The sequence below is a fragment of the Cavia porcellus genome, unplaced genomic scaffold (assembly GCF_034190915.1).
Source record: "Cavia porcellus strain 051 isolate PalLab524CR breed Dunkin Hartley unplaced genomic scaffold, mCavPor4.1 scaffold_22, whole genome shotgun sequence".
NCBI lineage: Eukaryota > Metazoa > Chordata > Mammalia > Rodentia > Caviidae > Cavia > Cavia porcellus.
Window position 1 is genome coordinate 28,940,168 of NW_026947505.1, and position 24,121 is coordinate 28,964,288.

Consider the following 24,121-nt stretch of genomic DNA (forward strand, 5'->3'; position numbering starts at 1 on the left):
TGAATTCCTGACTCACTAACAGGTGCCACCCAAACTGCAGCACACTTATCACGGTGAAGTCCAAGTACATAGCCCCGATACCAAGTCCTCAAGGATCTAGAGCTCATCTCCTGTTGTTCTCCATGCATTCAGCCCCTCACCCATGGAATGGCATTTGCAGTTCTTACAAGAATGGGCTGATACGTTGCATGCCTGTCATCCCAGCATTCTGGAGGCTGAGGCAAGAGAATGGCCAGCCTGGGGAACTTAGTGAGATCTTGTCTTGAAATTTAAAAAATGGAAAATACCTTAGGATGGGGTTTATTGTGAAGGCCCTGGGTCCAATGCCTGATACAACAGGAAAAGAAAAGAAAACCCTCACGAGGCTTCCCTCTGACCCACATGTCCATCCGGGAACCCTGCTCAGGGACACCTCGGAGACAATCCTCTATTGTCCGGCTTCTTTCCCTTCACCCATTTTGGTGTTCAGTTGTTCAACCGAGCAACCATAACCCTTTAGTGTTATTTATCTGCTTCCTCACTTAGAATGTGAATTTCTTTTTTTTTTTTTGGTCTTTTTCCTTTTTATCGGTACCGGGGATCGAACTCACGACTGCCTGCTTGCAAGGCAAGTGCTTATGCCACTGAGCTAAATCCCCAGCCCCCAGAATGTGAATTTCTTAAGAATCACTACTATCTCTCATGCTTTCCTTAATGGGACTTTAATGAAGTTTGCTATCTGCATTCCCTTTTCCTGGACTATTCCTGGACTATACTATTTGCCTTTATTTTTAATTGATGCTCCCAAGAAGTGAGACTCACAATCATACGAGAGTTTAGCTCATCTTCGGCACAGGAGGTAATGAAGAAAGCTCTGTGGACTGGCTCTGCCCCGTGTGAGGTACTCTTCAAAGTGCAAAGAATAAAAACGAAGAGCTAAGTCTACTTTTATGAGCCAATTTGGACTCTTACAGGAGAGACTGACCAGGAAATCAAGGGTTGAAACATGTTGGAGATGGCACGAATTCATCTTTGGGGGCAAGGAGGGTAAGGTGGGGTCTTAATACAGAGGGTGGCATGGTTTTAAGGCCTGGTCACTGTGAGCGTGGATGGCAAGATAGACAGCCAGAGAGGTAGGAGAGTCTGGTGGCAAGTGACCTGCTGCCCTCGGCTCACAGGGAGGGGAGGCTGAAGGAATCTACACTTTACAGTGGCTGAGTTAGAGGAGCCGTGGCCTGGATAGAGCAGTGTAGGCCCAGGGGAAAGCAACCAAGCCATGACAGTAGCACCGTCTGCCAAGAGGCCTCAAGAAGGCCCTCCTCCTGTGTGGGTGTCCATCCTGGCCACACCAGGAGAGCTTTAAAGTATGCCAGCTTATTGGTGGCTTTTAAAATTTTGAAATTTTAGGGCTGGGGAAAATGTAAGTGGATGTGGTATTACACTACTGTACTCCCAGATACACAGAGGCAGGTAGATGCTAAGTTTGAGTCCACCTTGCCAATTTAGCAAAAAAAAAAAAAAAAAAAAAAAAAAGCACTGGGGCTGTAGCTACCAAGACAAACAAAAATCTAAGACATAGAAAATGATTTCCTATCAAGATGAACAATGGATTGAATTTAGAGATTTGGATTCCAGTTCTAACTTTGCAACTATGTTGAGCAGCACACTTGCTCAACATAGCTGCATTTAAACTTCAATATATTTATCTGTACAATAAAGACTGTGAAAGCCTTCTGGCCACATCACAGATTCAAGCATAGTCAGCCAGAGAATACTAAGAAGACTTGAATCTACTACCTCTATGGTGTATACAACTCAGCTTGGGTTTGTTGAATGCATTTCAACAATGAAGAACATTTACTGTTGTCAGTGTATTTTATCCCTGTTTGTCATTCCAGTCACATTCTTCTACAACTATAATTCCTCTATTAGATGAACTGAAAAAAAAAAATCCTGTGGTGGCCTTTTAAAATAATCTTATGATATTAAGGGGAGTTGTTACGTTGCAAAGATAAAGACTAAGAGAAAGTCTCATTACTTGAACAATATACATTACTTAATTAAATCGAAAATGATAAATGAAAAGGAAGATGATTAACATTCAAACAGAGGGCTTATTACCACTCTCTGACATTTCTGCTCCATTGTGGAGTTCTCATAAAAAACTACACAGCACACCCAGTTTCAATTTTATACAAAAACAGCTTTCCTTCAAATTATGCGTGTGCTGTATCAGTAATGGCTTCTATTTCTGTGTTCTATTTTTTCCCCAACTTCGTGTTTCACAAATGAAGAAAATGGTAAGATTTAATTGTTCCCTAAAAACAAGACAAGAGCTAAAGCTAAGAAACAGATATTTACTGAGTACCTGCTCTGTCCAAGAATTGTATTTCGGTTTGAAATGATTGGAGGATGGGTGGAGACTGTTTTGCAGATGTTCTGAGATCCTATGGAAATTGTTGAAATTGGAATTTTTACTGTGGCCTCAGGACAATGGAGATAGAAAAAATGGCTGTTAACATGAGTCTGTATAAGTAGAGGGAAAGAAAGATATTTTTCAGGGCAGATGCATTTAAACAATCAAAATAACGATAAGGCAAAGAAGGACCCCAACAATATTATCCTTGGTGATTACACCTTCTTCAGATATGGTGCATTTCTTCCTGCGGGTATTGATATTGGGCAGACTCACTTAAGCTGTTAAAGAAAAAGAAGAGGGAATAGGATGTACAATTCATAAATATGCATTTAGTGAATTACATGGCCTTCATTAAATTTCAGAAAAATGTTTTGCCTTTCTTTGGAGAGCTTCATATAGGAAAATTTGTAGGAAAAGGGTGATCTATAGAAACTTCTGATCACCATGCTTGTTGCCAATTATTTACTATGAAATCAGCACTCAAAATGAGTTAGGTACTGCATCTACATACAAATGTGACTTAGCAAGTGTTTCATACATACTATGTTACAATACGGTAAAGAAAACAGGAATACCTGCTTAGCTCTGCTCAGAAAGTCTGGGGTTGTCATCCTGGCGCCCCTTGCCAGGTGAAAACAGTTCATGCTCACCTTCTCACTTAGGAACTATTCATCTCAAATATGATTTTGGAAACCTATCAAGAAGAGTACATTGGGTTTGACCACAAGAATCAGCATGAGATTTAGATAAAGACAATAAATCCCCATGGCTTCTAGCCATGTGGCCCAAACAGGACCAGTAAGATCCTTCTCTAATTTATTTATTTATTTTTTTTCATATTGAATCTGTGAGAGAAGAGTTCTTCTCTTTTAGTCTGGATTACCAGACTGAGGCTGTGCCCTGAGGAAAGACCAGCTATTCTAGCTCTTGTAGTGTGGAGAAACGAGCTAATAGCCACATAGTTCAAAAACAAAAGTGAGCTGGGCACTGTAGCCCTTGCCTACAGTCCCGGCATCCCAGAGGCTGAGGCCAACCTGGACCACACAGAGAGTTGCAGTCTAGTGTGGAATAAATAGTAAGTCCTTGTATCTAAAGAAGAGCAAAACAACAAAACTAAACTAAGGGAGAAAAACAGAAGTGAGAGGCAGACTCACAGATTCCAGAAACAGAAAAACTGTATCATGGTGTAGCTAGATGCTAGGAATGACATTAGAGGGGAAAAGAAAGTTTTTGTCAGTGAGTAGAACAGTTCAAAGTGTTGCCTTCGCCTTGTGAATAGCAGGGGCCCCAAGCAGAGATGTCCACAGTAGGACTCCAGCAGAGATCTTAGGGTCCCTGTGTACCAGCTCTATCTCTTTGCTGGCTCAAAGTTTTGTGAGCCGTTCTTGAAGAGTCCTCAGAAACAGGGATGAGGAGCTGGTTGTTGGGAGCTCTGGACAGTGGTTATCCACCAACTACTATGGAAATATTTCAGTATTTCTAACTAATATGGCTTACCAGTACACACCTGTTAAATATCACCCCTCATTCAAAACCACATGAGATAAAATTGGGGTTTTTTTTGAAACGATAGTGTTCATTATGTGATATAGATTGCTTGTGGCAATAAAAACCATTTGAACTCAAATTGTTTGCACAGTTGGGGCTCTTATAATCTTTCATTACATCCTTAATTGATCATGACCATGATTTCATTTCCTCAATGCTGCTTTTCCTGAGCATTCTACTCAGTGCCAAAAGATAATAAAGTTTTAAAAAAAAATCATTTGTCCATGTCCATAGTTATATAAAATAAGCATTTAAAGTTTGTGGAAAAATAGAAAGCACGTGTTCTGAGTGTAAGGGAAATTAATTTTGACTATTCAAAAGAATCAGGCAGAGTATTCCAAAAACATGTTATAAAATTGTTTGAGTGCTTTTTTTGTAGATCCATTGGCTAATAAAACCAGAAAAAAACCAAAAATTTTAAAGTATTAAAAAGAACAATAAATTTGGAGACCAATGTTTATGGTAATCTAAGGATTCAAGAACACTAGTAGTTGAATGAAAGACAAAAAAAGTTTAGGAATATTTTCTCAGTCCCATGGGGATCAATCTTCGGGAACTCAGGGGTCACAGACTGTGATGCTAAAAAACCATCACTCCTCCCTCAGTCCCCTTCCTATCCACGCTACACTTAGACTTCGTCTCCAAGACACAGTTTTATCATGTTACTGCCTTGCCTGGTACCCTCAATGACTCTTCATTGCCTACTGAATGAAGTCTAAGTCACTTGGTTTAGCATTTTATTTGGCTTCTGTGGTGCTCTGGTGCTAGCAAAATTTGCAACCCTGTTCTCAGCCAAGTGCCTATTTTTGTGCCTTATATGAAGCCAGAGATTGGCTGAAATTTTCCCCTAACAAATGCTATACTCTTTGATCATTAAGCCTCTGGTTTCTCATGTGTTCTTGTCAATAAGTGTGCCATTTGTCCCTTGGATTTGTAGCACAAATCTTACCTAAAGTTGAAAACCTGACCCTTTTTCACAACTGAAACATCTTCACAAATGCTGACTATAACTCTGGAGAATATCTTCCCCTTGAACTCACATTTTACTTTGTACTTCTTGTATGAATCAATCATATTGCTCCACACTATGGTTCCTAGAATGTCTGATGATTCTAGCTAGTAACTAGGCTTATGGATAATTAATAAGAGATGTATTTTTCCCTTTCTGGGATTATAAAAAATATAAAAGAATAGTTTTTTACCACACTGTGGGAAGATTAAGAGAAAAAACTGGTAAAATAAAAACAAAATAAGAAGATGTCATTGTACCCTGAGAATTTCTTTGTGATTTTGGTGTCTAGAACTAATTTCTTGGTGACAACTGTTGCTTATTCCTTTCCTAAGGGGGTGTATAAGATTTCTAACCTGTCTTTGGACCAATGACTTATTTGACTTTGGCATTTGCTTGACTTGAGCAACTGTCAATGATGCAATTACAATTTCATCTCCAGGTTCTTCTCATCCAACTGTCATTAGTTCTGCCTCTTTGATTGTAACACATTTTAATATTTTCACTTTCTACTGTCTGGTGGGTCACTGGTTTAGCTCTCGCTATTGCCTGGTTGATCCTTCTCCTCTGGAAACACACATGATAAGGATGGCAGCAGGAGCATTTCTGTGGCTAGCAAAAGAGGTCGTGGACCACTTTTATTACAAGTCCTTGCTTGGATTAAATTTCTTCAAATCACAATCTTCTTCTTTGTGAAAAGGAATATGCATCTTCTAATTGCCTTATTACTATTTCACTGCTTGTATTTTACTCATAACTGTCATGAGGACACAAAGAAAGATCGGATAGACAATCTGTGGTCTTTTAGCTTCATAATATGTATTCCTTTTTAGATTGTAAATTCTTTAGAAATAAAGACTTGGTTTTGAATGTCTTTGTGTTGCTTATCATGCTAAGTAAAGTGTCTTGAATGGATCAAGTTCAACAGTCTTCTGTTGTATACATTGTAAAGTGTGCACCTGTCACCTGGTGGGGTCTGAAAAATAGATTGAATCATTGGAAATTTCATATTCTCATTTTCTGTTCCAATTTCTTTGCATCCAGATCAAACTACATTTTTTGTGCACTGTTTAACTTTCTCATCCACCACTTACAGTTCAGCTTTAGTACAGTATCTTGGTCCTGTTAGGAGATTTAATTTCAGGTGTTGTTTCTTGTATGTATTTGATGTGCTACCTTGAGTAACTAATTTAACCTGTAGGTCTACTCTGTTATCCATTAAGAGGTAACAAGCATATCTACGTAGCAAGTGGTGAAGACTGGAAGACAAGCAGATGGTAGCAGCAGCACGGCATGTGATCCCTGGGCAAGTGTGTACACTGAATAAACACACATACTGTAGGTGATAATTCATTATGTAATTATTTCATAGCTAGCTTTCCAAAGATGAAACTGACTGTCAGCAAAGATAGGAAATTTCTAGAATCACTCTGGAGAAAGTTGCAGACACTTAGCAAATGTAAAATGAAGGGAAGTCTGAACCTCTGTGAGCTTATTCACTTTTGATATATTGTAGCTCTATAATTTGTGCTAGGAGAAGTTGCTTATGCAGTAATAAAGTTAAATCTTATCTTTGAAACTGTTTGAGACATGACAGATTAACTCATTGATTCTTTTCCCACTAATTGTGGAATGAGAGAGACTGGCTTAAAGGTCTCAGATGTTTTGGTTCACTCTAGGCTTTATAGGAAATGACTAATCCATCTTCTGTCCTACTTGGATTAGGTTAGGCCAGTGGAAGCAGTAAGGCCAAAAATAGGAAATGATGCACTGACCTCTGTGCTACTGAATCATGTCTGGAGTTCCGACTCTAGACATGTTCATCTGACTTTAATAGGGATCTTGACAAACTAGGGAACATTTAAAAAGAGTAGGATAGAGAAGGACAATGTGATAATTAGTTTATGTGTCAAGTTCACTGGGCTACTGTCAGTTTTTCAACGAAACACCAGCCCATGGGTTGCTCTCCTGGTATTTTGTAGATGTGGTTAATATCCACAGTCTTTATAATAGTTTATCTTTAATAATCAGTGTGAACTTCAATCATCAAAAGGTCTTCAGAACAAAGTTGAAGTTTCCTTCAGAAAGAAGAATTCTGCCCAAGGTTGCAGTATCAGTCTTCAGCCTGCCCTGTAGATTTCAGACTTGCTATCCACACAAGCACAGGAGCCAATTCATTCCCTTCCCTCTGTTTCCTAATAGTTTGTTTCTCTACAACTTCCCAGCTGACACAGAGATGAAACAAGACAGAGAGGTAAAAACTCAGAAAAGTCATGAACACATTTTTTTCCAGGATTTGCATAACTGCGCTGTAAAAGATGGTCCACGGATGGAGGAAATAGGAAGGCGTAGTGAGATTTCCCATATACCAAAAGTTCAGTGGGCCTTGTAAGGAGGCAGCTGCCCTGCAGAGGGCAAATCAAAAAGGCTGGCAAACCCTCCATTCTCTGAAGTGTCAAAAGCATGCATTTTGTTCCAGGCGTTAAATGAATCCCTTCCTTTCAGCTCCTTTATAGCTCTTTGGAATTCTATTTGCTTTTATAACCCTTTTCCCTAGATCTTTGCTGTGGCTCAAATAAGTATAATAAAAAGTATAATAGAAAAGTATGAACTGTGAACCTTTCCATAGGCCGGAAGCTCCTGGACACATCTGCATTCAGTAAAGCTATTCACATGGTTTTCATTTTGTAGGAGATGAAGCTGAAGATTTTGTGAAGTCATCTAATTGTTCTGTAATAGATCAGGACTTAGATAAGGTTAACAAGTATATAAACTCTCAGCCAGTGTTTTTTCTACCAAACTGACCATATCTCTCAACCAAATGCCTTTACTCATGTACAGTTGCAACAGATTTTTTTATGGGACTGTCATCAGAAAAACAAATTCTGCACTGGATAAATGTAGAATAGAGAACTGGATTTTTAAAAAGGCTATCTTTCAAAGGTACAAGCGATATGCTTATATTGTCATGTGGTTGTAGTCAGGGGTTATAAGGAGAATAATTACACACAAGACACAGGATTTATAGTATTATTTTATGATGGTCACCCAGAGTTAAACACAAGAAAGTGCAGGAAATCTGTCCTTAACACTAAAGATCTAGAAAATCCAACCAAGGGCCTGGCGCTCACAGTGACGTTCTACATGTGTCCAGATAAAGACCTAGAGTCCATGACAATGCCTCCCGTGAGTCCAACTGGAGGCCTAGATCCTACGACAATGACTCACGCCAGTCTCTTTTATGTGCACTGGGAAGGCCCAAAGGTCAGCAGTGGAAGCTAGAAAGTCTATGCCAGTAGGATGAAGGATCTGTGCTAATAGGTTGAGGGTTCTAACTGGAGCCAAGAAGCAACACTCAAAATGAGGACTAGGGTTCCCCTGAAAATTACCACAGCCGTCCTGAGCAACAATGAAGTCCTGAGCTCCTCTGACGATGAGAACAGTTGAATATATCAGAAAGCCAGTGTGACAAGCTTCTCCTGGAGATTAAACAGCACACATCTTTCCCTCCAGAGCCAGGAAATGATGCTCAATGTAAGAACCAGAGCTCCCCCAAACTGAAGCACAGCCACTCTCAACAATAAGGTCCCAAGCTCTTCCAATGATAATTCATATTGGAGAAGCCAGCCATAACAAGCTCCTCCAGGAGAACCAATGGCTCCAAACAACGACACTTAGGAGAACCCACAGTGCCCACTCTTCCCCAACATGTCTCCTTTTATGCTGGCCACTTTCCTCAGGTGGGCCATCTACACTCAGCACCACGCCAATTTGATGTAGCTGGTGTTAAGCTGACCACCAGTTTTTAATCCATAACACATGCTTAAGGTTAGTCCTTGTGCTTTTTAAGACTACTGAATGGATCTTATGAAAATAATTCCAAAGCTCAGAGGTGACTTAGAAATGAGCCAATTATTTCTATGAAATATATATTTTAAGTGTGTCTATATACCTGGTCCTACATGCCGACGTGGAAATACATGCTTGCAAGGGTCTCTCCCCAACTTTACCTTGGGCACTATGCACTTTATGGACTTCTTGTTATAATTATTTTTTTCCTACTCTTCAGCAACCCTGGTTGAAATACGAACCAACATAAAAAATAATTACAGTATAGTAATAATTCTGTGTCACTAGGGATGAATATAATGGATTTCCTCATTTAAAACGAGACACCTTTTAACCTAATCATTAGTTCTTAGATGAGAATTATTCATGTTTTAAAGCCCTGTCTAGTCACCTTGAAGAATATTCTGTGTGCATTCTGGTACTGGTTAACATAATCTTGTTCCTTTTATTTCTTTAAATTATATACAATTATCTTAATTCAACATGATGTAGACTTTGAAATATTTTAAAGCTGAATTTCTAAAAAAGGAAAGGTAATATTTAGTATCAATCTGGAGAGAAATAATAAATATTATATTTCAATATATTCTCACTTTCTTCTAGCTCTTCTAAAGTCTCTATGATGCTTAGTAACCCACTTCTCCAATTTCCCTAGAAATGAAGACATTTTTAACAAACATATTTATAATTTTCCAGAGGTGTCATGTTGTAAAAAACATATTTTTAGTTCCTAACTAGAAGTTCATACATTTGGATTTCAGATTATTCTAAAAATTCACATTCCATAGACATTAACTACCTAGTTAACCTGGGTTTTCAGACTTTATTTCTGAATCCTCCATAAAAAGGTCTGCTCAAGAAACCTTATCTTACACTGTACGTCAATGACCAGGGCAGGTTACTGCATACAGAAAGGCCAGCAGGAAAGTATTAACTGTTCTTCCCACACAGAGCAAGTCACTTTTCCCAGAACTTCTTGTGTTCCTGTCAAGGACCAATAGATTTCTAAGCAAAAGAAAGAAATGGTCTTACTCTGCCTTGGCAAGTTAGAGGGTAATTTGAACCAGTCCCCAGGATGCCCTAGCTAAGGCTGTGAGCCCTTGATTCATCTGCCCTGACGGAGATGTCAGCACCCACGCCTGGGGCTACGAGCCGGGAGTGCCTGAGGCAGGCCGGTCAGGGGACCCTACTTTCCTCTCTGATCTCCCACTCCTCCTTCAAACTGAGGGAGGCTCTCGCAGTTCAGATAATCTTTTTTCTCACGACAGAAAGACACTTTTCTTTCTTTCCCACAGGGCTAAATTGGTATTGTACTTTCTAACGTGACTATTTGCTAATCTGATTAACTTGTCTGAATGTATCCCAGAACTCTAGAGCTGGTTGGTGCAAATGAAGTCATTAAAAGGTAGCAGCCAAATCCTGCTTTTGTTTCAGTTCCTCTCTGCTTCTCCCCGGAACTAAGCCCCACTGCCTGTCTGTGTGGTGGGTCCCACGTGCTCTCAGCCTCTTCTGGGCCTGCAGCCCTGCACACATCTCCCGGCTGGGAGCAGCTCCTTTGCTGGTGTCTGCCTGGCACCCTTGATGCCTTAGCTGTCCTGTGCCGATGCCGATGTGAGGGCTGAGGACAGGGGCAGATGACTGGTGGAATGGAAAACACCCCTTTGCCACTTTTGACTTGTTTGGCTGTCTCAGGAGGCCTCAGTAGTGCTAATCATGCCCAGAGTTTTCAGGTCACCTTTCTTTGTTCAAAGAACAGTCTCCATTGGTGTCTTATTTGACATCTCATTGACCACTGCATAAATCCATCCCTCGTTGGTGGGCTAAGAAACAGATGCTCTTCCGATTTCTCTAGTCTTTCCATCCTCTCTACCCATTCTCACGGGCCTGCCTTCACTTAGTAAGATGCTCTGATCTCTGTACAGCGCCTCTTTCTCCCTTCATTCAAAAACCAAAAGCAAGCCAGGGGTGACGGGGCATGACAATAACTCTAGTACTCTGACTGAGGCTGAGGCTGAGGCAGGAGGATTACAGGTTTAGGGCCAGTGTAGGCTACATAGAGAATTTCAGGTTGGCTTGGACTACAGAACAGGAATTCATTTCAAAAAAAAAAGAAAGAATCACTGGAGGAAGTGAGAGGTTTTAGGTTCAATCCCTAGCACTAAGAAAAGAAAAGGAAAAGGAAAAGAAAAGAAAAGAAAAGAAAAGAAAGAGCTTAAAGCACAAAGGCGTATCATTTTGGGTAGAAACTTACAGGGTACACCCCATTTTATACAAGAAATTCATCTGGAACGTTATACTATGCTAATCTAGTCCTTCATATCTTCACAAAACTCTTAAAGCCAATATGCTTTGGTGTTTTGGAAGCATAAAAATTGTATATCATCTCTATCCTTAGAGATGCCTAAGGATAAAAATGTCTCTAAAATAAGAGGTAATTAGCTCATAATAAAGGCCAATACTTTTAAAGGTAATGTGAAGGTGGAACTTGCTGGGAAACAGACAGGAGGGCAATCAGTGGGGACAACTCAGAGGAGTCAGCGTCCAAGGCGGCGAGCCCACGGCAGCAGCACGCTTCCTCACACAATGATGGCCCCTCTCCACCCATCCCCAAGGTGACTGAGTAGATAAACTGGTCAGGAAGCAAAATCCAGACAAGGAATGTCATGGGGTGGCTCCTGATCCTACAGGCTAAAAACTAGCCCTCAGAGGGACCGTGAGTCTTCAGATCCTTCTCACAGGTGAGGAAAATGGAGCCTGTTAGGTTACATGTCTTGCCCAATTTAAAGGGGACAACATTCTGGTTATAGTGAAAAACCTTGAGAGCCGGAATCCGGAAAGCTAGCTTCCCCGATTGTAGCTACATAAATGGTGGGGTGCAGCTTAGTGGTGGAGCTTGTGAATCCCCAGCACTAAAATGGAAAGAAGGAAGAAAGAAAGAAACATGAAATACAGAAAGAAAGGAAGAAAGACAGAGAAAAAGAAAGAAAAAGAAAATTACAACTATGTAAAAATCACTGTGGAAGCTAAAAAGTAGTAATAATACAACATTTGTGAAAGACACTTTTTAAAGCTGTACAGACTTATTCATATCTACATTTGTCTTTTCTTTCTTTTTTTTGAGGTACTGGGGATTTAATGACTCTAGGGCCTTCATACTGAACTATGTCTCCAACTCTCTTATTTTATTTTATTTTGAGACAAATGTATCATAAATCACTAAGTTGCCCAGGCTGGTCTCAAACTTGCAGTCCTCCTGCTTCAGACTTCCAACAATTCTGAGATTACAGGCGGGTACCACCGTGTGACACTACACAGGTACTTTACTATTTTTACAGCCTATGCTGATTAGTGCGGGACTGTCATGTTGGCTGTTCGATACACACTAAGATCCTATTCGTTAACTGAGACATTGTTTTGATTTGACATCCTTGGGTGAATATTTGATATTATGTGTAATCAATAACTATGTGAAATATAATTAATTTCTGACTGATGTAATATCTGAGGTTATAGATCTTAAGTCTGATGTTTCTACTCACCTTCAGATTCATAAATGGTCAGCTATGATCTATGCATTAGGACTCATACATATATACATACACATACATATATATAGGCTCATAATTTGGCTCAATGAAACATCGATTCTTATTTCAGTAAAAGTGAAGTTAATTTCTTCTGAAAATGATCAGAACATCTTAATATATTAAAAGCAGCTGTCTATCACCAAGCTGCAGCTCATCACCTCTTTTGCATAAAACATTCCATAAAGTCAGATTATTATCATTTATATATGAAAAACACTGAGGCTCAGGGAAGGCATTTGAGTCATCTGAAATCACAGAGCAAGTCAGATGCAGAATCCAGGGCTGACTGTCAGTAGGGCCCCATCTCTAATCTCCTGCCTCTTCTGCCTTTCCACAGAATGTGCTAGATCCCAGTGACAGACATGAACAAGGGCCAAGTAGGTCATTCAGTAACACAATACATGCTCGGGAGGTGCAAGGTCCTCAGTTCAATGCCCTGAAACTCTATCCCCCTCTCACCCCAAAAAAGCATCCAAAGCCAAATCCAACAACAACAAAAATATACAAACACAAGTTTGTACCCATCATGGTACTCATCATGTGCAATGTATTGGATGTGATTGTTTCTGATAAAATATCTTTATAGGAGTTTAGGGATAAAACAAAGAGGCGGGAACACAAATAAGTGTGATATACTATGTGAATAGGGAAAGGCTTATTCGCTCAAAGCACTGGCTCTATGTCTATTTCTTTTGAGGAAAAACAAATACTATGACTGTCTCACAGGCCACCTGCCATTTCACCACGAGAAGGGCCGGGATGAAAAGTCTTCCCACACTTCGTCCTCAGTTGTGTCTTAGTTCACTTTCTGTGGCTGTAACTGAGTATCTCAGGCTGGGAAATCACTAAAAGGTAGTGGTCCATTTAGCTCACGGTCTGGAGTTGGAGAAGACAAAGAACACAGGATCTGCGCATCTTCTCACTGCATCACGGCATGGCAGAGGGGTCACAGAGGCGGTGAGACAGAGCGAGTGTGGGAGTTGGTTCTCTTCTTCTTGTAAAGCCATTCACGGCATCATGGGGCCTCATCCTTATGACCTCATCTAATCTTCCTTACTTCTCAAAGCCCCACCGCCAAATTCCATTGGCAGAGCACTTTCAATACTAAGCTTCCAAAATGTGAACCTTTAAACCACAGCAAGTGGCAGTGTGGTAAGGTTCGGAGAGGAGCTTGGAGGTAAGACAATCAGGAGACCCATTGGTCAGTGGGTAAAGTGGAGATTTGCTACAAAAAAAGGTAAGAGATCCATTTTACACATGAAGAAAGTAAAATCAGAGAAATTGCTTTAAGGAAACATTTAGAGTTCACTGCTTGGCACAAATGGATTTCACCATCAAAATGAAGCCCTAGGCTGAGACAGGAGGAATGTTGCAAGTTTGAGACTTGGGCAAAGTGAGCTCAAGGCCAACCTGAACTGCATAGTGAGACCCTGTCCCAAAAAGACCAAAAAAAAAAAAAAAAAAAAAAGAGGAAGAATAGAAAGAAAGAAAGAAAATAAAGCTCTAAATACAGTGACACCTTGACTCATGAACTTGATTCTTTCCATGATTCTGGTTGCAAACTGAACTGGATGAGAACAGAGTCACATTCAAAGGTTAGTTTCAATCCTGACCTTATGAGAGAATTTGATTTGATTCTGGTTCGGTTTCATTTTGATCAGAATCGTAGACAGAATTAAGTTCATGAAGTGAGATACCATATTCTAGCTCATGAAGTGAGATACCATATTCTAGCAAGGTTACATATTCTAGCAAAAGGAATCAGATTACACACATTAAATTTAGTAGACTCAGAGAAGTGAGAGGAAAATATTTTAAAAGCTCAAAATACATTGGAAATACCTGTGCAGAGCTTTTGACACTATGTATAACTAACCTTAAAACGCTTAAGATGATTACTTATTCAGCCACGGGTTCTGATTTTGCAGTCACTTAATAATGTCTATTTTTAAAGGAATGTTAGAAGGACTACCAATACATCTTCATAATGATCAAAAAGTCAAAAGGCTTCCATTAACCGAGTAAAAAAAAGACCAGAAGAGAAATTTAATGACATCATTATAATTGGAAAGTTATTCTCTAAGTCATATTTCACCTTCATAATTGAGTAACATGCTAGTTGTAGGCTACTTTAAGGTAAATTCCATGTTTTAGCCTGGGTGCATCAGAGGAAATTGAGATGAGGGAGAGAATATTTCTAATTTTGTAAAAGTTAAGCTCTGGCAATCTATACCTTAAGTTTCAGATATGCAAGATGGCTCATAATTTGTTAGGTTCTAGTAAGTTGTGCAAATCTCACTGCTACACTGAAAAACATTTGTTCATTTTAAACATTTTAAAGTTACAATTAAGAGCACCACTGATGCTATTACAGTTAGACTTGACATTCTATGAAGCTTTGCTGATCACAGTGCACATGAAGAACAAAATTTTTATGTTGGAGGCAAATAGGAGGATTAGAAAAAATTGTGTTGGCAAAATCAGTAAAATAACAAAACAACTAAGCTGTACAGTTGACATGGTAAAACCCAGGCAATCTTGATTGCATGTAAGTTTCAGGATAGAACCAGTTGTTTTGAGATTGCACAAATCACTTTGATATCAAGCCTTTAAATATCAAGATTTGATAATATTTACTTTAAAAAAAAACTCTTCTACTTAAATGTCATAAAGGACAGAAGGCAGAACACTTATAAAAGATGCAATTAGGCTTGAAATGCGTGTAGATCATCCTTTGTGACTGAAAAAAGAAACTGAATGCCATAAAGCCAAACTCAGGGAAGCAGGGGTATTAAAGTGACTTAGAGAGACACTGAAGATATAAATCAGATATAATTATCTGATTTTCAAAAACCAGCCGTGTTTGTCTGCTCACATAGCCTAGTAATTCCTTGGTGATGTATGACAGAAGAAAACCAGCTTGAATGAAATTGGAAATGTGGGAAGATAAGCAGGAGGCCTGAGCAGCGGTCTGAGACCCCTTCCCTGCTGGAGATCTCCCGTGTGTCCACGCTGGGAGTGGCTGGGGGGACCGGTGTGCAGATCTCAGGAATTCAGCACACACGTTACGAAACCTGCCCTTCTCTTTCCCCGGCAGCGTGGTGAAAGGCAGAAATCATGAGGAATATTCTGAGCATGGCTGCAATTCAAGCCCTTAGCAAAAACAACAGGCGATGGCAGCCAGGCCTTGCACTGTGGTTTTGTTTTTAATTGTGATGAAATACATATGGCATAAATTTACCATCATATCCATTTTTAGGGGTGCGATTCTGTGGGTTTAAGCACCTTGGCATCATTGTGCAAACATGCCCAGAATCTTTTTCATCTTTCCGAACAGAAAACAGCAATGTCTCATTCCCTCCCTCGAGCTTCTGAAAATTTGACTTTTTATTTATGAATTTGAGGACTCTGAGTACCTCATGTAAGTGGAATCATAGTATTTGTCTTTTTGTGACTTTTCTCTTTTAATTTTTATTTTAAGACAAAGTCTCGGTAAGTAGTCAAGGTGCCCAGGCTTGGCTGGAATTTGTGATATTTCTGCCTCAGCCTCCCAGAGTAGTGGGATTACATCACCAGCCTGGCTATGGAATGTATTGCTTTTACAGTGTGCTTATTGACTGATTTACTTCTTAAGAATGTATGCATTCAGGGCAGATGTTTTGGTCTGTACTGCTCTGTTTTAGAAAGACCCCTGGGACCTGCTAGACTCTCACTAAACATTGATATGAAGAAATGAATGGTTCAGGGTGAATTCAAGTGCTAAAGGGTGAGTTCGGTCAAGACTGAAAGGTAGCTGAGGGTTTACTGTGTAGGGGACATGGCAGCTGTTACAGGGCTGCCTTTAGGGAGCTTGTGTTGGTGAAAGGATCAGACTGAAAGGTAATCACACCCTGGTGAAACCAGTGTCATAGCAGGGAAAGTACACTGCTACTGCAGTGGACAGAAAACTACTTGAGAGACTGAGGCAGGACGATGACAAGTTCAAGGCCAGCCTGGGTAATGTAGCAACATCCTATCTCAAAAAATATAGCAGAGTGGGTACATAGCTCAGTTCTGGAGTGGCTGTTTAGTAGATGTGAACCCTGCCAATCCCCAGTACCACCAGAAGAAAAATGAAACAGAATGGCTCTTGGGGGATGGCACTTTCCAGGGCACATCTTTAAACCAAGCCTGGGGGCTGGGGGAGTGGATGTAAGCCATGGCAGAGGCACAGAGCTCACATCAGAATATTCTTCAGGAAAGGACCCTCGGCTTTTAAGGATCTTGAACACTTCTAAAGGTCTGGTGAAACCTGTCGGTCCCTTCCTAAAATACATTTCTAACAAAAAAATATATACAATTGTGCCAGGTAGTGGATGCTTGAAATAGCACTCAGGAAGCTGAGGCAGGAGGGTCACTGGGAGTTCAAGGAACGCCTATGGACTATGAAGGAAGACCCTGTAGCTATCAAAATACTTTAAAAAAGTTTCTTAGCACTCTGAGAGTCTTTATTGACTGAGTAGATTATGAGGTCCTAATAATTACACTAAATTTCTCAGTAACAGTGAGCACAAATGATCCTTTGTGGCACCTCAACACCTGTCATGGGCTTTGAAAATACTTTGGTGTTTATTAGTGACAAAATTGCAGGTCTTGGTAAAGCCACTGGGGCTTGTTAGATATATTTATAATTGGAGGAGGTACTAGATTTCAGTGACAGGTTTATGAAAACATGCATAAGATTTGTCATGCACGTTGTGAATTCTGTTCATAGACATTGTCTTGTCTCTGAAGGGTCTGTGGCCTCTGGGCTGGGAAAGAGCCCTTCGGTAGGTGGCGGGATGGTGCAGTTGGGGATGGCAAGCTATTCCAGCTGTTTCACATCTGTGTGATGGGGGGAATGTTCAGTGGAAGAGGAAGGAGGAAGAGGAGTACAGAGATGAAGGGGAGGAGGGACCATTTCAGACAATTCTCTGTTTTCAGCGCTAACAAAGCAGGACTTCTTTTGGATTGGTGGGGGGGGGGTGCTGGGGATTGAGGACATAATCATTGAAATGTTTTAAGAACCAGGCTATCAAACTCTGACCTGTGCTTTAGAAAACTCTGCTAGACTACAGTTTGGAGCAGTCCCTGGAGCAAGACTGGCATTAGAAGGCCAGTTAGGAAGTGGTGGCCATTCTCTGGGGAAGGATCAACATGGCCTAAACTACAGAACTGGCAACACAGTTTTAAAAAATAGGAGTTGGTACAAAAAACTACTTAAAAGAGTACCTAAAAGTAGATTCCAGCCAGGCATTGTTACACCAGCCTGTAATCCCAGTACTTGAGAGACTGAGGCAGGAGGATCGCCATGAGTTCAAAGTCAGCCTGAAGTACATGATAAAACCCTGTTTCAGAATAAAACCAACAAAAAGTCCAGTCTTCCTGGACTAAAGACTGAGACCAAGCATGAGGACAGAAGGCTCCATTTCAGTGTTCTCACGCTCCTAAGAATAGATGGTCAGCGTGGATGCCCAGTGAAAAACGCCAGTACAGCCAGGAATGGTAATCCCAGAACTCCAGAGGCTGCAGTAGGAGAATCTAGAGTTTGAGCCCAACCTGGCCTATATAGTAAGTTCAAACTGTCCTAGACAACATGTATAGGGAGACCCTGTCTCAAAAAATAGTTGTGTGTGGTGGTGGTGGGAGGGGAGTAATGTGATGTAGTAGAGAGTCTCCAATGTCATGAGAATCCCTGAGTTTTCTTAGCTGTGTGCCAGCAGAAAGACCACTTGAGGTTTCTTATGCTCAGTGTCCTTGTTGGTAAAGCAAAACTGCATTTCTATGTTGCAAGTCATAAGAAAGATAGAACCACAAATGCTACAAAGCAATTCATATTCTAGAACTGCATTTCCTCTGAAGGTGTTGGTTATTATCATAGTAATGTATTCTTGTTTGTTGATTTTCATGGTACTAGAAACTGAACCCTGGGCCTTTGCACTGAGTTATATTCCAGCCCTTTTAACTTTTTTAAGACAGTGTCTTGCAAAATTACTAAGTTGCTTACACTGGGCTCCAACTTGTGGTCCTTCTGGGCCCACAGACATGTACAACCACCCACAGCTCATTGTAATGTAATAGTATAATGGCTTTCTATCCTTGATATTTAAAACTAGTACATGAAATTTGCTTTTTGCTTTTATTATTTATATGCTTCCTCCTTCATTTTCAAAACATCCAGGGCAGTGTGATGAGATGCATATAATAGAAGAGTTGAAATAAAAATACAAAATTAAAGTCAAATCCAGTACTAAGGATTTACTTCTAAAGATTTGTCTAATTTGTTCACTGAAATTCACCTTTAAATTTAGCTTTGAGTTTCTTGGCAACTGAGACTAATCTAAGAGATTATATCATACTAAATGTGATTTCCTTCAAGAAAAAAAGATTTTCTCCTACATCTATGAGAACAATTTATTACATGATACCTTCACAGGAAACAGTAAATAATAGAAAATACAATGAGATAATAACAGAAAAGATGTTCTTTAGAATATAAATGTGTCTCAGATGATGGAATGTTAAGATAAACCAAAAAGAATAAAAGCAAAAGGTATTTTATCTCTGTGTGGGTTTTAAGATTTGTTCTTTTCTCTTCTCCCTTCTGGACAGACTCATAATTTCTTCTTTTTGTTCCAACAATTTATTTTACTGAGAATCCTCCAGGAGCTAGATGCAGAGAACTATTTTTAAGTGAAAGGGAATGACTGTTCCTGCCTTCACAGAGATCATAGTTCACTAGGACATTAATTATTCTGATGACATTAACTAAAAAACTACCTCAGTATGTAATTATGAAATAACAGGTACCATAAAAATGGAGGTTCACAGGGCTATGAAAAGTGAGAGCAGGGTGAGGGGGAAAATCCAAGTTTCTGAAGAAGCAGTTGGGTGGAGAGTGAAGGAAATTAGTAATTGTTATATATCTTTTCCTACCCTAATATCTGATGAGTAGATAGTCTCATTCATGTTAGCTACTGCTAACATGAATACTAAAAAGTGATGGCGAGGATTTGGGTGGGATTTCAACCAATCCTACATTCAAATAAATTCTGATCTATTGTTTGAAGTAAGAAGACACCTTAGAAATTTGTATTCTTCTGAGTGTTGGAAAAGAATGAAATATATAATGCAAAAGATACTGGATGAACAAAAATTACACACTCTGCAATTTTATCTAATTGAGAATAGTTCTGAAGGGTTCTCTCAAGTGACTGACTTACATGTTCATTTTGTGCCAGAAACCTAATTATTAACAATGGCTTTACCATCCCATTAGTGACAATGTAAAGAAGGTGTGGGCCCTTTTGCGTCAAAGTTGATCAATAAACAAACAAATTAGATATGGCTGATTTGCCAAAGCTGATAACTAAATCCCAGCCTGCCATGAGTGCCAGGTCCTAGCTGTTACTCTGTAACATTTAATCTCTGAGGTCAAGTGGTTGAATGTGAAAGCAATTATATTAATATTCTTTGGAGAAATTCATTTACCAGTTTGTATCATTTAGTTTTAAGCTTTTAAGTGCTATTTCAGACATCTTATCAGCTACCTTGTTCACTAAAATTTATTATATAACATTTCATAACATTTTCCCCATAATATTACCCACTTTCTATTTCTACCCCATTGCCTTAAAACAATTTTTTAAAACACATTCTTGTTTTAGAGACACAGACTCTCCGTTTTACTTGATACTCTACAGGACAGTATTTTAGATTTTCTTTTTGTAATATTTGATACTTTTCAGAATTCACTGATAATTCACTAATAATTTTAACAAAGTAAAAAAAAAGCCCATCTTTGAGTTCATCCTGTTTAGTACATCCTACTTTAGATACAGAGGGTCAAGATGGGGAGTATTTTGGTTATGGGTTCAACTATGTCTCCCAATTTATATGTTGAAATCCTAATCTCTGGGCTTCAAAATGTGTTAGCCAGTCTTTTGTCACTGTAGCAAGATCCCTGAGATGATTAGCCTATGAGAGGAAAAGTTCCTACTGGTTTAAGGTTTCGCAGGTCTCAGTTCATGGGCACGGGCCTGTTGTCTTTGGGCATGCAGCAAGGCAGTACCTCATGGCCGAAGCATGTGACAGACGAAATATCTTCCTGCAGCCAATGAGCAGAAAAAGAGGCAGTGAAAGTGCTGTCCCCAGTGACCTCACCTCTTTCCACAAGGTCCTACATTCTAAATATTCCATCTTCTCCCCACAGCGCACAGGCTGGTGACCAAGACTTCAGCTCTTAGCTTTGCTGGACATTCATGATCAAAACCATAGTATTGGCCTTCTTCGGAGATAGGGTTTTTAAAGAGTTCATCAAGTTAAAATGAAATCATTAAGGTGAGTCCTAAATCAGTGTGGTTAATGTTCTTGGGAAAGGAGAAATTTGGCTGATAGCATATAGGTCGATGATGGGAAAGCACAAGGAAAAAAAAAAAAGGCAATTCCTAAGCCAGAAAGCAAGACTTAGAATAAATAGATCCTTCTCTCTCTACCCTCACAAGATTCAAATCCTTGATCTCAGACTTCTGGCCTCCAGAACTGTGAGATGATAAATTTTTATCGGTTAAGCCATAGATCTGTGGTACTTTGTTAATAGTAGCTCTAACAAAGTAACATAACCTCTGTTTCCCTGTGAAAATTAAACACATATCTTGTAAGATTTGTTTGTTTCTCATCAAAAAAGGGCTTAGAAATTCTGTGATTTACCTCCTGGATTGTTTCCTAGGTATCTTTGATAATGCCTTAGTTTCATAAAATTTCTAATTCCACTAAACATTGTTAGGTAAATTATTAGTATTTTCACTAATCTTATTAATCACAGAAAAATTATGTAAAAGATACAGATATTTGTAAATTAAGCCCTTTAGATTTTGGGGGGATACTTTAAAACCTTCTTCAAGGTTTAGGGGTAGAGCTAAATGTCTGACATACAGTCAACGTCTGACACACCCTGAATTTGTTTCTCAGCTCTCCCCAAAATTACATTTAGTAAAAATGTCAAACTAATCATCAAATTACAACCCAGTTTAGTGTTCAGTGCTCAGGTCTATTTTCCACCAGCCCTAATCAAATAAATGCTGTTTGCTTACCTGCTCTTTGAGTATATTAGGTATGAGCTACTTATTCTGTTTTACTGTTTGACATGTCAAACAATACCACTCGAAGCAATACAAATTACTTCAAGATTTTCTTTAAATTTTGATTTCTTTGCTTCATCAATGCTCCTTACTTACCCAAGTCCTGATACTGCGATTGCACGGGATATTTCTTCTCCAAACCACTTTGTTAAACTGTCTTTACTGATTCATCAAACATTTATTGTCCTTACATACCATACACAGAGATAGAGCTGTGGACAAGACAGAGAAGCTCCTACATTCAGGAACCTTGTGCTGTATGTTTCAGAGATGCCAAATGAGACTCCAGAGAGAGTTCTTAAATATCTTTAGTCTTTCATTTCCATGCCACTATTTTGCTACACAATACCTTGATTTTTGTTTTTATTTTTTGTGTTTTGAGATAGGGTCTCACTGTTCCAGGATGACCTTGAACTCATTACATAGCCTAGGCTGCTATCAAACTCATTACACTCCTGCTTCAGGATTGCAAGTGTGCACTGCTGTGCCCTGCCTGCATTACCCTGATCTTTTGAATTACTCTGGAAACTAATAGTTTTTGATCCCAGATCTTTCTTATGTTACAGCCCAAATATGTACTGGCCCAGAGAGACTCAGAATTCTACAGAAATCAATTGACTATCAAAAAGATCATTCAGAAAAAAGATTATATTTGTAAATAATAAACATTATGAATATATATTTCTACTTATATCTGGTTTTCAAACTCTTTACTTTCTTTTTCTTTTTTTCTCCTTTTTGGAATTTTAAAATTTTTGTCCTAAAAAGTCTTGAATCTCTTAGGAGACACTTTCTGATCTTGGTATTTGTGGAAACTAAAATCTTTGTGCGATGGAGATCTTTCATACTGGCTATTGTCACTTGAGCCAACTGACTGATTTCCAGATAGCAAAATATTGCTGTGCTGGGTGTGGTGGTTTAAGCCTATAAACCCAACGTTTAGGAGGTTGAGATAGGAAGATTACTTCAAATTCATGGCCATCTTCACCACATAGTGCGTTCAAGGCCAGCCTGAAATATATAGTGATCCTCTGTCTCAAAAAACAAAACAAAACAAACAAGCAAACCAAAAAAGATGTTCCTGAAGCCATTGTTAAGATGTGAATTTTTTTCCTATGGGGAATGGATGCAGAGGTATATTGATTCTGAATTTTCTTCCTTTTGCCTTTCTACAAGTATATCCTACAGAGATGAGATAGAGATGAGACAGACAGACAGAGAGACAGAGAGACAGACACACACACACACACACACACACACACACACACACACACACACACACAGAGAGAGAGAGAGAGAGAGAGAGAGAGAGAGAGAGAGAGAGAGAGAGAACGCCATATGACATTTTGGGTGAATGCCTTGGCCTAAGAAGGAAAAAAGGGCCAAGGTGACCCAATGCCATGGAAGTATCTGAGCGGACTCTTCACATAAAAATATCCCCACAGCATCTAGAAAGCAATTAGAGTAATATTTTGGCAGCTTGTACCGCCAAGTGGAAGATTTTCCTACTGCCCTAGTTGCATCCTCAAATTTCATTCCTCTTATTGTCAGTACTTATGAAGTCATTTCAGAATGCTACAGAGAAATAGGTGTAAGAGTAAACAAACTATAACAGTAATCCTTTCTCCAAATGTCGGAGCAGCTGCAGGAGGATGCCAAGGCAGGCCTAACTTGCCTTGCTGTCTGCCTCCCCGCCCCAACTGCTGCTGCCCCTCCCGCTTCTCCTCGCCCTCATCCTTCGTCACACACAATCTTTTATAAATCTCCCAACATCATTGTGAGAGAAAGCTCCCCACGTTCTGGGCTTCCTGCTCTTAGACGAAGCACCAGGGTGGATTACTGCACCTGTCCTTATTTCTGGGCTAGAAGGGTACAACGGGGACTAAGACCCAGAGATTTTGCTTTTCCAGGAGGAAGGAGGTGACTCCTGTTCCTTCAGTTCAAGCACTTCAGGGAAACTGCCCTGTGAATTCACTTGCTCATCCGCCACGGAAACGGGCACCGTTTCAGCTCTGCAGCAGGGAGAGACTGGCGACTCCACACCCAGACTCACTGGCAAGTGAGGGGCGCTGGCTCCAGGTAGCAGCAGGAAACAGCATCCCACTCAAGAGCCAGGCTCTTCTCTGCCAGAGTTAGGAGTGTTGACATTTACATCTTGGGTTTACTTCTAAAAAAATAATTGCAATGTATTTTTTAAAATCACACTAAAATACGCTCCCACAATATTTCCTCTAGCGAACTATCTTTAGCTTCACCTACACTACATTAGTAATTAAGCTTTCCTATTGATCCAATTCCCAGTATAACTCTTCGCCTTATGTTGTCATGATCAGAAATCTCCACTAGTGACATGCTTGCTGATGGCTCTCCCATAAAGCCTTTCTTTCTTTCTTTCTTTCTTTCTTTCTTTCTTTCTTTCTTTCTTTCTTTCTTTCCTTCTCTTTCTTTCTTTCTTTCTTTCTTTCTTTCTTTCTTTCTTTCCTTCTCTCTCTTTCTTTCTTTCTTTCTTTCTTTCTGTTTTTGTTCTTGTTCTTCTTGTCCTCCTCCTCCTCCTTCTCCTCTTCCTCCTCCT

At 39.7% G+C, this 24,121-nt stretch overlaps 1 protein-coding gene and 1 long non-coding RNA gene across 2 annotated transcripts in view; one reads left to right on the plus strand and one right to left on the minus strand.

Moving 5' to 3' along the window:
* Nucleotides 1-20,815, plus strand: part of LOC134472084 (uncharacterized) — a 99,382-nt gene extending 78,567 nt beyond the window's left edge. Inside the window, exon 4 of the long non-coding RNA XR_010041913.1 lies at nt 20,622-20,815. This is a non-coding gene — a long non-coding RNA (uncharacterized LOC134472084). The remainder of the gene's footprint in view (nt 1-20,621) is intronic.
* Nucleotides 1-24,121, minus strand: part of Sgk1 (serum/glucocorticoid regulated kinase 1) — a 115,280-nt gene that overhangs the window by 84,267 nt on the left and 6,892 nt on the right. The window lies entirely within an intron of this gene.